General features: G+C 47.1%; 24 non-coding genes across 24 annotated transcripts; all 24 read left to right on the top strand.

The window, feature by feature from the left end:
- Positions 1-72: 72 nt before the first annotated feature.
- trnas-gcu (transfer RNA serine (anticodon GCU)) lies at positions 73-154 on the top strand. Its single transcript has one exon. It is a non-coding gene; the product is annotated as a tRNA-Ser (tRNA).
- A 132-nt stretch (positions 155-286) lies between these two features.
- trnas-gcu (transfer RNA serine (anticodon GCU)) lies at positions 287-368 on the top strand. Its single transcript has one exon. It is a non-coding gene; the product is annotated as a tRNA-Ser (tRNA).
- A 346-nt stretch (positions 369-714) lies between these two features.
- Positions 715-796, top strand: trnas-gcu (transfer RNA serine (anticodon GCU)). The gene has a single exon. It is a non-coding gene; the product is annotated as a tRNA-Ser (tRNA).
- Positions 797-2,640: 1,844 nt separating this feature from the next.
- On the top strand, positions 2,641-2,722 carry trnas-gcu (transfer RNA serine (anticodon GCU)). The gene has a single exon. It is a non-coding gene; the product is annotated as a tRNA-Ser (tRNA).
- Positions 2,723-2,854: 132 nt separating this feature from the next.
- On the top strand, positions 2,855-2,936 carry trnas-gcu (transfer RNA serine (anticodon GCU)). The gene has a single exon. It is a non-coding gene; the product is annotated as a tRNA-Ser (tRNA).
- A 132-nt stretch (positions 2,937-3,068) lies between these two features.
- trnas-gcu (transfer RNA serine (anticodon GCU)) lies at positions 3,069-3,150 on the top strand. Its single transcript has one exon. It is a non-coding gene; the product is annotated as a tRNA-Ser (tRNA).
- A 560-nt stretch (positions 3,151-3,710) lies between these two features.
- Positions 3,711-3,792, top strand: trnas-gcu (transfer RNA serine (anticodon GCU)). The gene has a single exon. It is a non-coding gene; the product is annotated as a tRNA-Ser (tRNA).
- A 132-nt stretch (positions 3,793-3,924) lies between these two features.
- trnas-gcu (transfer RNA serine (anticodon GCU)) lies at positions 3,925-4,006 on the top strand. The gene has a single exon. It is a non-coding gene; the product is annotated as a tRNA-Ser (tRNA).
- A 346-nt stretch (positions 4,007-4,352) lies between these two features.
- On the top strand, positions 4,353-4,434 carry trnas-gcu (transfer RNA serine (anticodon GCU)). The gene has a single exon. It is a non-coding gene; the product is annotated as a tRNA-Ser (tRNA).
- A 132-nt stretch (positions 4,435-4,566) lies between these two features.
- trnas-gcu (transfer RNA serine (anticodon GCU)) lies at positions 4,567-4,648 on the top strand. The gene has a single exon. It is a non-coding gene; the product is annotated as a tRNA-Ser (tRNA).
- A 346-nt stretch (positions 4,649-4,994) lies between these two features.
- trnas-gcu (transfer RNA serine (anticodon GCU)) lies at positions 4,995-5,076 on the top strand. The gene has a single exon. It is a non-coding gene; the product is annotated as a tRNA-Ser (tRNA).
- A 132-nt stretch (positions 5,077-5,208) lies between these two features.
- On the top strand, positions 5,209-5,290 carry trnas-gcu (transfer RNA serine (anticodon GCU)). Its single transcript has one exon. It is a non-coding gene; the product is annotated as a tRNA-Ser (tRNA).
- A 132-nt stretch (positions 5,291-5,422) lies between these two features.
- On the top strand, positions 5,423-5,504 carry trnas-gcu (transfer RNA serine (anticodon GCU)). Its single transcript has one exon. It is a non-coding gene; the product is annotated as a tRNA-Ser (tRNA).
- A 1,202-nt stretch (positions 5,505-6,706) lies between these two features.
- trnas-gcu (transfer RNA serine (anticodon GCU)) lies at positions 6,707-6,788 on the top strand. The gene has a single exon. It is a non-coding gene; the product is annotated as a tRNA-Ser (tRNA).
- Positions 6,789-7,348: 560 nt separating this feature from the next.
- trnas-gcu (transfer RNA serine (anticodon GCU)) lies at positions 7,349-7,430 on the top strand. The gene has a single exon. It is a non-coding gene; the product is annotated as a tRNA-Ser (tRNA).
- A 132-nt stretch (positions 7,431-7,562) lies between these two features.
- trnas-gcu (transfer RNA serine (anticodon GCU)) lies at positions 7,563-7,644 on the top strand. Its single transcript has one exon. It is a non-coding gene; the product is annotated as a tRNA-Ser (tRNA).
- Positions 7,645-7,990: 346 nt separating this feature from the next.
- Positions 7,991-8,072, top strand: trnas-gcu (transfer RNA serine (anticodon GCU)). The gene has a single exon. It is a non-coding gene; the product is annotated as a tRNA-Ser (tRNA).
- A 988-nt stretch (positions 8,073-9,060) lies between these two features.
- On the top strand, positions 9,061-9,142 carry trnas-gcu (transfer RNA serine (anticodon GCU)). Its single transcript has one exon. It is a non-coding gene; the product is annotated as a tRNA-Ser (tRNA).
- A 1,630-nt stretch (positions 9,143-10,772) lies between these two features.
- trnas-gcu (transfer RNA serine (anticodon GCU)) lies at positions 10,773-10,854 on the top strand. The gene has a single exon. It is a non-coding gene; the product is annotated as a tRNA-Ser (tRNA).
- A 774-nt stretch (positions 10,855-11,628) lies between these two features.
- Positions 11,629-11,710, top strand: trnas-gcu (transfer RNA serine (anticodon GCU)). The gene has a single exon. It is a non-coding gene; the product is annotated as a tRNA-Ser (tRNA).
- Positions 11,711-11,842: 132 nt separating this feature from the next.
- Positions 11,843-11,924, top strand: trnas-gcu (transfer RNA serine (anticodon GCU)). The gene has a single exon. It is a non-coding gene; the product is annotated as a tRNA-Ser (tRNA).
- Positions 11,925-12,056: 132 nt separating this feature from the next.
- Positions 12,057-12,138, top strand: trnas-gcu (transfer RNA serine (anticodon GCU)). Its single transcript has one exon. It is a non-coding gene; the product is annotated as a tRNA-Ser (tRNA).
- A 560-nt stretch (positions 12,139-12,698) lies between these two features.
- Positions 12,699-12,780, top strand: trnas-gcu (transfer RNA serine (anticodon GCU)). Its single transcript has one exon. It is a non-coding gene; the product is annotated as a tRNA-Ser (tRNA).
- A 132-nt stretch (positions 12,781-12,912) lies between these two features.
- trnas-gcu (transfer RNA serine (anticodon GCU)) lies at positions 12,913-12,994 on the top strand. The gene has a single exon. It is a non-coding gene; the product is annotated as a tRNA-Ser (tRNA).
- The last annotated feature ends 228 nt before the right edge of the window (positions 12,995-13,222 follow it).

Genomic DNA, 13,222 nt, shown 5'->3' with positions numbered 1-13,222 from the left:
TCAGAGAATCCTCCTTTTGTGCTGTGAAAGTGTTTGCATCTTTGAAATCGCAATCGACACACAACCACAAATGACGAGGTGGCCGAGAGGTTAAGGCGATGGACTGCTAATCCATTGTGCATAGCACGCGTGGGTTCGAATCCCACCTTCGTCGGTGTTGCTTTCTTTAATTTCTGACAATCGTGTCTCCTCATATAAGTGCAGGACCCACAAGTCAGATAAGCCTCCTTTTGTGCTGTGAAAGTGTTTGCATCTTTGAAATCGCAATTGACACACAACCACAAACGACGAGGTGGCCGAGAGGTTAAGGCGATGGACTGCTAATCCATTGTGCATAGCACGCGTGGGTTCGAATCCCACCTTCGTCGGTGTTGCTTTCTTTAATTTCTGACCATCGTGTCTCCTGCTGTAACTACAGGACCCACAAGTCAGAAAAGCCTTCTTTTGTGCTGTGAAAGTGTTTGCTTCTTTGAAATTGCTATCGACACACAACCACAAACGACGAGGTGGCCGAGAGGTTAAGGCGATGGACTGCTAATCCATTGTGCATAGCACGCGTGGGTTCGAATCCCAACTTCGTAGGAGTTGCTTTCTTTAATTTCTGAAAATCGTGTCTCCTCATATAAGTGCAGGACCCACAAGTCAGATAAGCCTCCTTTTGTGCTGTGAAAGTGTTTGCATGTTTGAAATCGCAATTGACACACAACCACAAACGACGAGGTGGCCGAGAGGTTAAGGCGATGGACTGCTAATCCATTGTGCTTAGCACGCGTGGGTTCGAATCCCACCTTCGTCGGTGTTGCTTTCTTTAATTTCTGACCATCGTGTCTCCTGCTGTAACTACAGGACCCACAAGTCAGATAAGCCTCCTTTTGTGCTGTGAAAGTGTTTGCATCTTTGAAATCGCAATCGACACAAAACTGTAATTGACGAGGTGGCCGAGAGGTTAAGGCGATGGACTGCTAATCCATTGTGCATAGCACGCGTGGGTTCGAATCCCACCTTCGTAGGTGTTGCTTTCTTTAATTTCTGACAATCCTGTCTCCTGATGTAAGTGCAGGACCCACAAGTCAGATAAGCCTCCTTTTGTGCTGTGAAAGTGTTTGCATCTTTGAAATCGCAATTGACACACAACCACAAACGACGAGGTGGCCGAGAGGTTAAGGCGATGGACTGCTAATCCATTGTGCATAGCACGTGTGGGTTCGAATCCCACCTTCGTCGGTGTTGCGTTCTTTAATTTCTGACCATCGTGTCTCCTGCTGTAACTACAGGACCCACAAGTCAGAAAAGCCTTCTTTTGTGCTCTGAAAGTGTTTGCTTCTTTGAAATTGCTATCGACACACAACCACAAACGACGAGGTGGCCGAGAGGTTAAGGCGATGGACTGCTAGTCCATTGTGCATAGCACGCGAGGGTTCGAATCCCACCTTCGTCGGTGTTGCTTTCTTTAATTTCTGACCATCGTGTCTCCTGCTGTAACTACAGGACCCACAAGTCAGAAAATCCTTCTTTTGTTCTGTGAAAGTGTTTGCTTCTTTGAAATTGCTATCGACACACAACCACAAACGACGAGGTGGCCGAGAGGTTAAGGCGATGCACTGCTAATCCATTGTGCATAGCACGCGTGGGTTCGAATCCCACCTTCGTCGGTGTTGCTTTCTTTAATTTCTGACAATCGTTTCTCCTGGTGTAAGTGCAGGACCCACAAGTCATATACGGCTGCTTTTGTGCTGTGAAAGTGTTTGCATCTTTGAAATCGCAATCGACACACAACCACAAACGAAGAGGTGGCCGAGAGGTTAAGGCGATGGACTGCTAATCCATTGTGCATAGCACGCGTGGGTTCGAATCCCACCTTCGTCGGTGTTGCTTTCTTTAATTTCTGACAATCGTGTCTCCTGCTGTAACTACAGGACCCACAAGTCAGAAAAGCCTTCTTTTGTGCTGTGAAAGTGTTTGCTTCTTTGAAATTGCTATCGACACACAACCACAAACGACGAGGTGGCCAAGAGGTTAAGGCGATGGACTGCTAATCCATTGTGCATAGCACGCGTGTGTTCAAATCCCACCTTCGTCGGTGTTGCTTTCTTTAATTTCTGACAATCGTGTCTCCTGATGTAAGTGCAGGACCCACAAGTCAGATAAGCCTCCTTTTGTGCTGTGAAAGTGTTTGCATCTTTGAAATCACAATCGACACACAACTGTAATTGAAGAGGTGGCCGAGAGTTTAAGGCGATGGACTGCTAATCCATTGTGCATAGCACGCGTGGGTTCGAATCCCACCTTCGTCAGTGTTGCTTTCTTTAATTTCTGACAATCGTTTCTCCTGGTGTAAGTGCAGGACCCACAAGTCATATACGGCTGCTTTTGTGCTGTGAAAGTGTTTGCATCTTTGAAATCGCAATCGACACACAACCACAAACAACGAGGTGGCCGAGAGGTTAAGGCGATGGACTGCTAATCCATTGTGCATAGCACGCGTGGGTTTGAATCCCACCTTCGTCGGTGTTGCTTTCTTTAATTTCTGACAATCGTGTCTCCTGCTGTAACTACAGGACCCACAAGTCAGAAAAGCCTTCTTTTGTGCTGTGAAAGTGTTTGCTTCTTTGAAATTGCTATCGACACACCACCACAAACGACGAGGTGGCCGAGAGGTTAAGGCGATGGACTGCTAATCCATTGTGCATAGCACGCGTGGGTTCGAATCCCACCTTCGTCGGTGTTGCTTTCTTTAATTTCTGACCATCGTGTCTCCTGCTGTAACTACAGGGCCCACAAGTCAGAGAAGCCTCCTTTTGTGCTGTGAAAGTGTTTGCATCTTTGAAATTGCAATCGACACACAACCACAAACGACGAGGTGGCCGAGAGGTTAAGGCGATGGACTGCTAATCCATTGTGCATAGCACGCGTGGGTTCGAATCCCACCTTCGTCGGTGTTGCTTTCTTTAATTTCTGACAATCGTTTCTCCTGGTGTAAGTGCAGGACCCACAAGTCATATACGGCTGCTTTTGTGCTGTGAAAGTGTTTGCATCTTTGAAATCGCAATCGACACACAACCACAAACGACGAGGTGGCCGAGAGGTTAAGGCGATGGACTGCTAATCCATTGTGCATAGCACGCGTGGGTTCGAATCCCACCTTCGTCGGTGTTGCTTTCTTTAATTTCTGACAATCGTGTCTCCTGCTGTAACTACAGGACCCACAAGTCAGAAAAGCCTTCTTTTGTGCTGTGAAAGTGTTTGCTTCTTTGAAATTGCTATCGACACACAACCACAAACGACGAGGTGGCCAAGAGGTTAAGGCGATGGACTGCTAATCCATTGTGCATAGCACGCGTGGGTTCGAATCCCACCTTCGTCGGTGTTGCTTTCTTTAATTTCTGACCATCGTGTCTCCTGCTGTAACTACAGGACCCACAAGTCAGAAAAGCCTTCTTTTGTGCTGTGAAAGTGTTTGCTTCTTTGAAATTGCTATCGACACACAACCACAAACGACGAGGTGGCCGAGAGGTTAAGGCGAAGGGCTGCTAATCCATTGTGCATAGCACGCGTGGGTTCGAATCCCACCTTCGTCGGTGTTGCTTTCTTTAATTTCTGACAATCATGTCTCCTGATATAAGTGCAGGACCCACAAGTCAGAGAATCCTCCTTTTGTGCTGTGAAAGTGTTTGCATCTTTGAAATCGCAATCGACACACAACCACAAATGACGAGGTGGCCGAGAGGTTAAGGCGATGGACTGCTAATCCATTGTGCATAGCACGCGTGGGTTCGAATCCCACCTTCGTCGGTGTTGCTTTCTTTAATTTCTGACAATCGTGTCTCCTCATATAAGTGCAGGACCCACAAGTCAGATAAGCCTCCTTTTGTGCTGTGAAAGTGTTTGCATCTTTGAAATCGCAATTGACACACAACCACAAACGACGAGGTGGCCGAGAGGTTAAGGCGATGGACTGCTAATCCATTGTGCATAGCACGCGTGGGTTCGAATCCCACCTTCGTCGGTGTTGCTTTCTTTAATTTCTGACCATCGTGTCTCCTGCTGTAACTACAGGACCCACAAGTCAGAAAAGCCTTCTTTTGTGCTGTGAAAGTGTTTGCTTCTTTGAAATTGCTATCGACACACAACCACAAACGACGAGGTGGCCGAGAGGTTAAGGCGATGGACTGCTAATCCATTGTGCATAGCACGCGTGGGTTCGAATCCCACCTTCGTAGGAGTTGCTTTCTTTAATTTCTGAAAATCGTGTCTCCTCATATAAGTGCAGGACCCACAAGTCAGATAAGCCTCCTTTTGTGCTGTGAAAGTGTTTGCATGTTTGAAATCGCAATTGACACACAACCACAAACGACGAGGTGGCCGAGAGGTTAAGGCGATGGACTGCTAATCCATTGTGCTTAGCACGCGTGGGTTCGAATCCCACCTTCGTCGGTGTTGCTTTCTTTAATTTCTGACCATCGTGTCTCCTGCTGTAACTACAGGACCCACAAGTCAGATAAGCCTCCTTTTGTGCTGTGAAAGTGTTTGCATCTTTGAAATCGCAATCGACACAAAACTGTAATTGACGAGGTGGCCGAGAGGTTAAGGCGATGGACTGCTAATCCATTGTGCATAGCACGCGTGGGTTCGAATCCCACCTTCGTCGGTGTTGCTTTCTTTAATTTCTGACAATCGTTTCTCCTGGTGTAAGTGCAGGACCCACAAGTCATATACGGCTGCTTTTGTGCTGTGAAAGTGTTTGCATCTTTGAAATCGCAATCGACACACAACCACAAACGACGAGGTGGCCGAGAGGTTAAGGCGATGGACTGCTAATCCATTGTGCATAGCACGCGTGGGTTTGAATCCCACCTTCGTCGGTGTTGCTTTCTTTAATTTCTGACCATCGTGTCTCCTGCTGTAACTACAGGACCCACAAGTCAGATAAGCCTCCTTTTGTGCTGTGAAAGTGTTTGCATCTTTGAAATCGCAATCGACACAAAACTGTAATTGACGAGGTGGCCGAGAGGTTAAGGCGATGGACTGCTAATCCATTGTGCATAGCACGCGTGGGTTCGAATCCCACCTTCGTCGGTGTTGCTTTCTTTAATTTCTGACAATCCTGTCTCCTGATGTAAGTGCAGGACCCACAAGTCAGATAAGCCTCCTTTTGTGCTGTGAAAGTGTTTGCATCTTTGAAATCGCAATTGACACACAACCACAAACGACGAGGTGGCCGAGAGGTTAAGGCGATGGACTGCTAATCCATTGTGCATAGCACGCGTGGGTTCGAATCCCACCTTCGTCGGTGTTGCTTTCTTTAATTTCTGACCATCGTGTCTCCTGCTGTAACTACAGGACCCACAAGTCAGAAAAGCCTTCTTTTGTGCTCTGAAAGTGTTTGCTTCTTTGAAATTGCTATCGACACACAACCACAAACGACGAGGTGGCCGAGAGGTTAAGGCGATGGACTGCTAATCCATTGTGCATAGCACGCGTGGGTTCGAATCCCACCTTCGTCGGTGTTGCGTTCTTTAATTTCTGACCATCGTGTCTCCTGCTGTAACTACAGGACCCACAAGTCAGAAAAGCCTTCTTTTGTGCTCTGAAAGTGTTTGCTTCTTTGAAATTGCTATCGACACACAACCACAAACGATGAGGTGGCCGAGAGGTTAAGGCGATGGACTGCTAGTCCATTGTGCATAGCACGCGTGGGTTCGAATCCCACCTTCGTCGGTGTTGCTTTCTTTAATTTCTGACCATCGTGTCTCCTGCTGTAACTACAGGACCCACAAGTCAGAAAAGCCTTCTTTTGTTCTGTGAAAGTGTTTGCTTCTTTGAAATTGCTATCGACACACAACCACAAACAACGAGGTGGCCGAGAGGTTAAGGCGATGGACTGCTAATCCATTGTGCATAGCACGCGTGGGTTCGAATCCCACCTTCGTCGGTGTTGCTTTCTTTAATTTCTGACCATAGTGTCTCCTGCTGTAACTACAGGACCCACAAGTCAGAAAAGCCTTCTTTTGTGCTGTGAAAGTGTTTGCTTCTTTGAAATTGCTATCGACACACAACCACAAAGGACGAGGTGGCCGAGAGGTTAAGGCGATGGACTGCTAATCCATTGTCCATAGCACGCGTGTGTTCAAATCCCACCTTCGTCGGTGTTGCTTTCTTTAATTTCTGACCATAATGTCTCCTGCTGTAACTACAGGACCCACAAGTCAGAAAAGCCTTCTTTTGTGCTGTGAAAGTGTTTGCTTCTTTGAAATTGCTATCGACACACAACCACAAAGGACGAGGTGGCCGAGAGGTTAAGGCGATGGACTGCTAATCCATTGTGCATAGCACGCGTGTGTTCAAATCCCACCTTCGTTGGTGTTGCTTTCTTTAATTTCTGACAATCGTGTCTCCTGATGTAAGTGCAGGACCCACAAGTCAGATAAGCCTCCTTTTGTGCTGTGAAAGTGTTTGCATCTTTGAAATCACAATCGACACACAACTGTAATTGAAGAGGTGGCCGAGAGTTTAAGGCGATGGACTGCTAATCCATTGTGCATAGCACGCGTGGGTTCGAATCCCACCTTCGTCAGTGTTGCTTTCTTTAATTTCTGACAATCGTTTCTCCTGGTGTAAGTGCAGGACCCACAAGTCATATACGGCTGCTTTTGTGCTGTGAAAGTGTTTGCATCTTTGAAATCGCAATCGACACACAACCACAAACGACGAGGTGGCCGAGAGGTTAAGGCGATGGACTGCTAATCCATTGTGCATAGCACGCGTGGGTTCGAATCCCACCTTCGTCGTTGTTGCTTTCTTTAATTTCTGACAATCGTGTCTCCTGCTGTAACTACAGGACCCACAAGTCAGAAAAGCCTTCTTTTGTGCTGTGAAAGTGTTTGCTTCTTTGAAATTGCTATCGACACACAACCACAAACGACGAGGTGGCCGAGAGGTTAAGGCGATGGACTGCTAATCCAGCGTGCATAGCACGCGTGTGTTCAAATCCCACTTTCGCCGGTGTTGCTTTCTTTAATTTCTGACAATCGTGTCTCCTGATGTAAGTGCAGGACCCACAAGTCAGATAAGCCTCCTTTTGTGCTGTGAAAGTGTTTGCTTCTTTGAAATTGCTATCGACACACAACCACAAACGACGAGGTGGCCGAGAGGTTAAGGCGAAGGGCTGCTAATCCATTGTGCATAGCACGCGTGGGTTCGAATCCCACGTTCGTCGGTGTTGCTTTCTTTAATTTCTGACAATCGTGTCTCCTGATATAAGTGCAGGACCCACAAGTCAGAGAATCCTTCTTTTGTGCTGTGAAAGTGTTTGCATCTTTGAAATCGCAATCGACACACAACCACAAATGACGAGGTGGCCGAGAGGTTAAGGCGATGGACTGCTAATCCATTGTGCATAGCACGCGTGGGTTCGAATCCCACCTTCGTCGGTGTTGCTTTCTTTAATTTCTGACAATCGTGTCTCCTCATATAAGTGCAGGACCCACAAGTCAGATAAGCCTCCTTTTGTGCTGTGAAAATGTTTGCATCTTTGAAATCGCAATTGACACACAACCACAAACGACGAGGTGGCCGAGAGGTTAAGGCGATGGACTGCTAATCCATTGTGCATAGCACGCGTGGGTTCGAATCCCACCTTCGTCAGTGTTGCTTTCTTTAATTTCTGACAATCGTTTCTCCTGGTGTAAGTGCAGGACCCACAAGTCATATACGGCTGCTATTGTGCTGTGAAAGTGTTTGCATCTTTGAAATCGCAGTCGACACACAACCACAAAGGACGAGGTGGCCGAGAGGTTAAGGCGATGGACTGCTAATCCATTGTGCATAGCACGCGTGGGTTTGAATCCCACCTTCGTCGGTGTTGCTTTCTTTAATTTCTGACCATCGTGTCTCCTGCTGTAACTACAGGACCCACAAGTCAGATAAGCCTCCTTTTGTGCTGTGAAAGTGTTTGCATCTTTGAAATCGCAATCGACACAAAACTGTAATTGACGAGGTGGCCGAGAGGTTAAGGCGATGGACTGCTAATCCATTGTGCATAGCACGCGTGGGTTCGAATCCCACCTTCGTCGGTGTTGCTTTCTTTCATTTCTGACAATCCTGTCTCCTGATGTTAGTGCAGGACCCACAAGTCAGATAAGCCTCCTTTTGTGCTGTGAAAGTGTTTGCATCTTTGAAATCGCAATTGACACACAACCACAAACGACGAGGTGGCCGAGAGGTTAAGGCGATGGACTGCTAATCCATTGTGCATAGCACGCGTGTGTTCGAATCCCACCTTCGTCGGTATTGCTTTCTTTAATTTCTGACCATCGTGTCTCCTGCTGTAACTACAGGACCCACAAGTCAGAAAAGTCTTCTTTTGTGCTCTGAAAGTGTTTGCTTCTTTGAAATTGCTATCGACACACAACCACAAACGACGAGGTGGCCGAGAGGTTAAGGCGATGGACTGCTAATCCATTGTGCATAGCACGCGTGGGTTCGAATCCCACCTTCGTCTGTGTTGCTTTCTTTAATTTCTGACAATCGTGTCTCCTGATATAAGTGCAGGACCCACAAGTCAGAGAAGCCTCCTTTTGTGCTGTGAAAGTGTTTGCATCTTTGAAATCGCAATCGACACACAACCACAAAGGACGAGGTGGCCGAGAGGTTAAGGCGATGGACTGCTAATCCATTGTGCATAGCACGCGTGTGTTCAAATCCCACCTTCGTCGGTGTTGCTTTCTTTAATTTCTGACAATCGTGTCTCCTGATGTAAGTGCAGGACCCACAAGTCAGATAAGCCTCCTTTTGTGCTGTGAAAGTGTTTGCATCTTTGAAATCACAATCGACACACAACTGTAATTGAAGAGGTGGCCGAGAGTTTAAGGCGATGGACTGCTAATCCATTGTGCATAGCACGCGTGGGTTCGAATCCCACCTTCGTCAGTGTTGCTTTCTTTAATTTCTGACAATCGTTTCTCCTGGTGTAAGTGCAGGACCCACAAGTCATATACGGCTGCTTTTGTGCTGTGAAAGTGTTTGCATCTTTGAAATCGCAATCGACACACAACCACAAACGACGAGGTGGCCGAGAGGTTAAGGCGATGGACTGCTAATCCATTGTGCATAGCACGCGTGGGTTCGAATCCCACCTTCGTCGTTGTTGCTTTCTTTAATTTCTGACAATCGTGTCTCCTGCTGTAACTACAGGACCCACAAGTCAGAAAAGCCTTCTTTTGTGCTGTGAAAGTGTTTGCTTCTTTGAAATTGCTATCGACACACAACCACAAACGACGAGGTGGCCGAGAGGTTAAGGCGATGGACTGCTAATCCATTGTGCATAGCACGCGTGTGTTCAAATCCCACCTTCGTCGGTGTTGCTTTCTTTAATTTCTGACAATCGTGTCTCCTGATGTAAGTGCAGGACCCACAAGTCAGAAAAGCCTCCTTTTGTGCTGTGAAAGTGTTTGCATCTTTGAAATCACAATCGACACACAACTGTAATTGAAGAGGTGGCCGAGAGGTTAAGGCGATGGACTGCTAATCCATTGTGCATAGCACGCGTGGGTTCGAATCCCACCTTAGTCGGTGTTGCTTTCTTTAATTTCTGACCATCGTGTCTCCTGCTGTAACTACAGGACCCACAAGTCAGAAAAGCCTTCTTTTGTGCTGTGAAAGTGTTTGCTTCTTTGAAATTGCTATCGACACACAACCACAAACGACGAGGTGGCCGAGAGGTTAAGGCGAAGGGCTGCTAATCCATTGTGCATAGCACGCGTGGGTTCGAATCCCACCTTCGTCGGTGTTGCTTTCTTTAATTTCTGACACTCGTGTCTCCTGATATAAGTGCAGGACCCACAAGTCAGATAAGCCTCCTTTTGTGCTGTGAAAGTGTTTGCATCTTTGAAATCGCAATTGACACACAACCACAAACGAAGAGGTGGCCGAGAGGTTAAGGCGATGGACTGCTAATCCATTGTGCATAGCACGCGTGGGTTCGAATCCCACCTTCGTCGGTGTTGCTTTCTTTAATTTCTGACAATCGTGTCTCCTCATATAAGTGCAGGACCCACAAGTCAGATAAGCCTCCTTTTGTGCTGTGAAAGTGTTTGCATCTTTGAAATCGCAATTGACACACAACCACAAACGACGAGGTGGCCGAGAGGTTAAGGCGATGGACTGCTAATCCATTGTGCATAGCACGCGTGGGTTCGAATCCCACCTTTGTCGGTGTTGCTTTCTTTAATTTCTGACCATCGTGTCTCCTGCTGTAACTACAGGACCCACAAGTCAGAAAAGCCTTCTTTTGTGCTGTGAAAGTGTTTGCTTCTTTGAAATTGCTATCGACACACAACCATAAACGACGAGGTGGCCGAGAGGTTAAGGCGATGGACTGCTAATCCATTGTGCATAGCACGCGTGGGTTCGAATCCCACCTTCGTAGGTGTTGCTTTCTTTAATTTCTGACAATCGTGTCTCCTCATATAAGTGCAGGACCCACAAGTCAGATAAGCCTCCTTTTGTGCTGTGAAAGTGTTTGCATGTTTGAAATCGCAATTGACACACAACCACAAACGACGAAGTGGCCGAGAGGTTAAGGCGATGGACTGCTAATCCATTGTGCATAGCACGCGTGGGTTCGAATCCCACCTTCGTCGGTGTTGCTTTCTTTAATTTCTGACCATCGTGTCTCCTGCTGTAACTACAGGACCCACAAGTCAGATAAGCCTCCTTTTGTGCTGTGAAAGTGTTTGCATCTTTGAAATCGCAATCGACACACAACTGTAATTGACGAGGTGGCCGAGAGGTTAAGGCGATGGACTGCTAATCCATTGTGCATAGCACGCGTGGGTTCGAATCCCACCTTCGTCGGTGTTGCTTTCTTTAATTTCTGACCATCGTGTCTCCTGCTGTAACTACAGGACCCACAAGTCAGAAAAGCCTTCTTTTGTGCTGTGAAAGTGTTTGCTTCTTTGAAATTGCTATCGACACACAACCACAAAGGACGAGGTGGCCGAGAGGTTAAGGCGATGGACTGCTAATCCATTGTGCATAGCACGCGTGTGTTCAAATCCCACCTTCGTCGGTGTTGCTTTCTTTAATTTCTGACAATCGTGTCTCCTGATGTAAGTGCAGGACCCACAAGTCAGATAAGCCTCCTTTTGTGCTGTGAAAGTGTTTGCATCTTTGAAATCACAATCGACACACAACTGTAATTGAAGAGGTGGCCGAGAGTTTAAGGCGATGGACTGCTAATCCATTGTGCATAGCACGCGTGGGTTCGAATCCCACCTTCGTCAGTGTTGCTTTCTTTAATTTCTGACAATCGTTTCTCCTGGTGTAAGTGCAGGACCCACAAGTCATATACGGCTGCTTTTGTGCTGTGAAAGTGTTTGCATCTTTGAAATCGCAATCGACACACAACCACAAACAACGAGGTGGCCGAGAGGTTAAGGCGATGGACTGCTAATCCATTGTGCATAGCACGCGTGGGTTTGAATCCCACCTTCGTCGGTGTTGCTTTCTTTAATTTCTGACAATCGTGTCTCCTGCTGTAACTACAGGACCCACAAGTCAGAAAAGCCTTCTTTTGTGCTGTGAAAGTGTTTGCTTCTTTGAAATTGCTATCGACACACCACCACAAACGACGAGGTGGCCGAGAGGTTAAGGCGATGGACTGCTAATCCATTGTGCATAGCACGCGTGGGTTCGAATCCCACCTTCGTCGGTGTTGCTTTCTTTAATTTCTGACCATCGTGTCTCCTGCTGTAACTACAGGGCCCACAAGTCAGAGAAGCCTCCTTTTGTGCTGTGAAAGTGTTTGCATCTTTGAAATTGCAATCGACACACAACCACAAACGACGAGGTGGCCGAGAGGTTAAGGCGATGGACTGCTAATCCATTGTGCATAGCACGCGTGGGTTCGAATCCCACCTTCGTCGGTGTTGCTTTCTTTAATTTCTGACAATCGTTTCTCCTGGTGTAAGTGCAGGACCCACAAGTCATATACGGCTGCTTTTGTGCTGTGAAAGTGTTTGCATCTTTGAAATCGCAATCGACACACAACCACAAACGACGAGGTGGCCGAGAGGTTAAGGCGATGGACTGCTAATCCATTGTGCATAGCACGCGTGGGTTCGAATCCCACCTTCGTCGGTGTTGCTTTCTTTAATTTCTGACAATCGTGTCTCCTGCTGTAACTACAGGACCCACAAGTCAGAAAAGCCTTCTTTTGTGCTGTGAAAGTGTTTGCTTCTTTGAAATTGCTATCGACACACAACCACAAACGACGAGGTGGCCAAGAGGTTAAGGCGATGGACTGCTAATCCATTGTGCATAGCACGCGTGGGTTCGAATCCCACCTTCGTCGGTGTTGCTTTCTTTAATTTCTGACCATCGTGTCTCCTGCTGTAACTACAGGACCCACAAGTCAGAAAAGCCTTCTTTTGTGCTGTGAAAGTGTTTGCTTCTTTGAAATTGCTATCGACACACAACCACAAACGACGAGGTGGCCGAGAGGTTAAGGCGAAGGGCTGCTAATCCATTGTGCATAGCACGCGTGGGTTCGAATCCCACCTTCGTCGGTGTTGCTTTCTTTAATTTCTGACAATCATGTCTCCTGATATAAGTGCAGGACCCACAAGTCAGAGAATCCTCCTTTTGTGCTGTGAAAGTGTTTGCATCTTTGAAATCGCAATCGACACACAACCACAAATGACGAGGTGGCCGAGAGGTTAAGGCGATGGACTGCTAATCCATTGTGCATAGCACGCGTGGGTTCGAATCCCACCTTCGTCGGTGTTGCTTTCTTTAATTTCTGACAATCGTGTCTCCTCATATAAGTGCAGGACCCACAAGTCAGATAAGCCTCCTTTTGTGCTGTGAAAGTGTTTGCATCTTTGAAATCGCAATTGACACACAACCACAAACGACGAGGTGGCCGAGAGGTTAAGGCGATGGACTGCTAATCCATTGTGCATAGCACGCGTGGGTTCGAATCCCACCTTCGTCGGTGTTGCTTTCTTTAATTTCTGACCATCGTGTCTCCTGCTGTAACTACAGGACCCACAAGTCAGAAAAGCCTTCTTTTGTGCTGTGAAAGTGTTTGCTTCTTTGAAATTGCTATCGACACACAACCACAAACGACGAGGTGGCCGAGAGGTTAAGGCGATGGACTGCTAATCCATTGTGCATAGCACGCGTGGGTTCGAATCCCACCTTCGTAGGAGTTGCTTTCTTT

Source organism: Brachyhypopomus gauderio, unplaced genomic scaffold (genome assembly GCF_052324685.1).
Source record: "Brachyhypopomus gauderio isolate BG-103 unplaced genomic scaffold, BGAUD_0.2 sc63, whole genome shotgun sequence".
In the NCBI taxonomy this organism is placed as follows: domain Eukaryota; kingdom Metazoa; phylum Chordata; class Actinopteri; order Gymnotiformes; family Hypopomidae; genus Brachyhypopomus; species Brachyhypopomus gauderio.
This window is presented reverse-complemented; position numbering and strand designations above follow the sequence as displayed.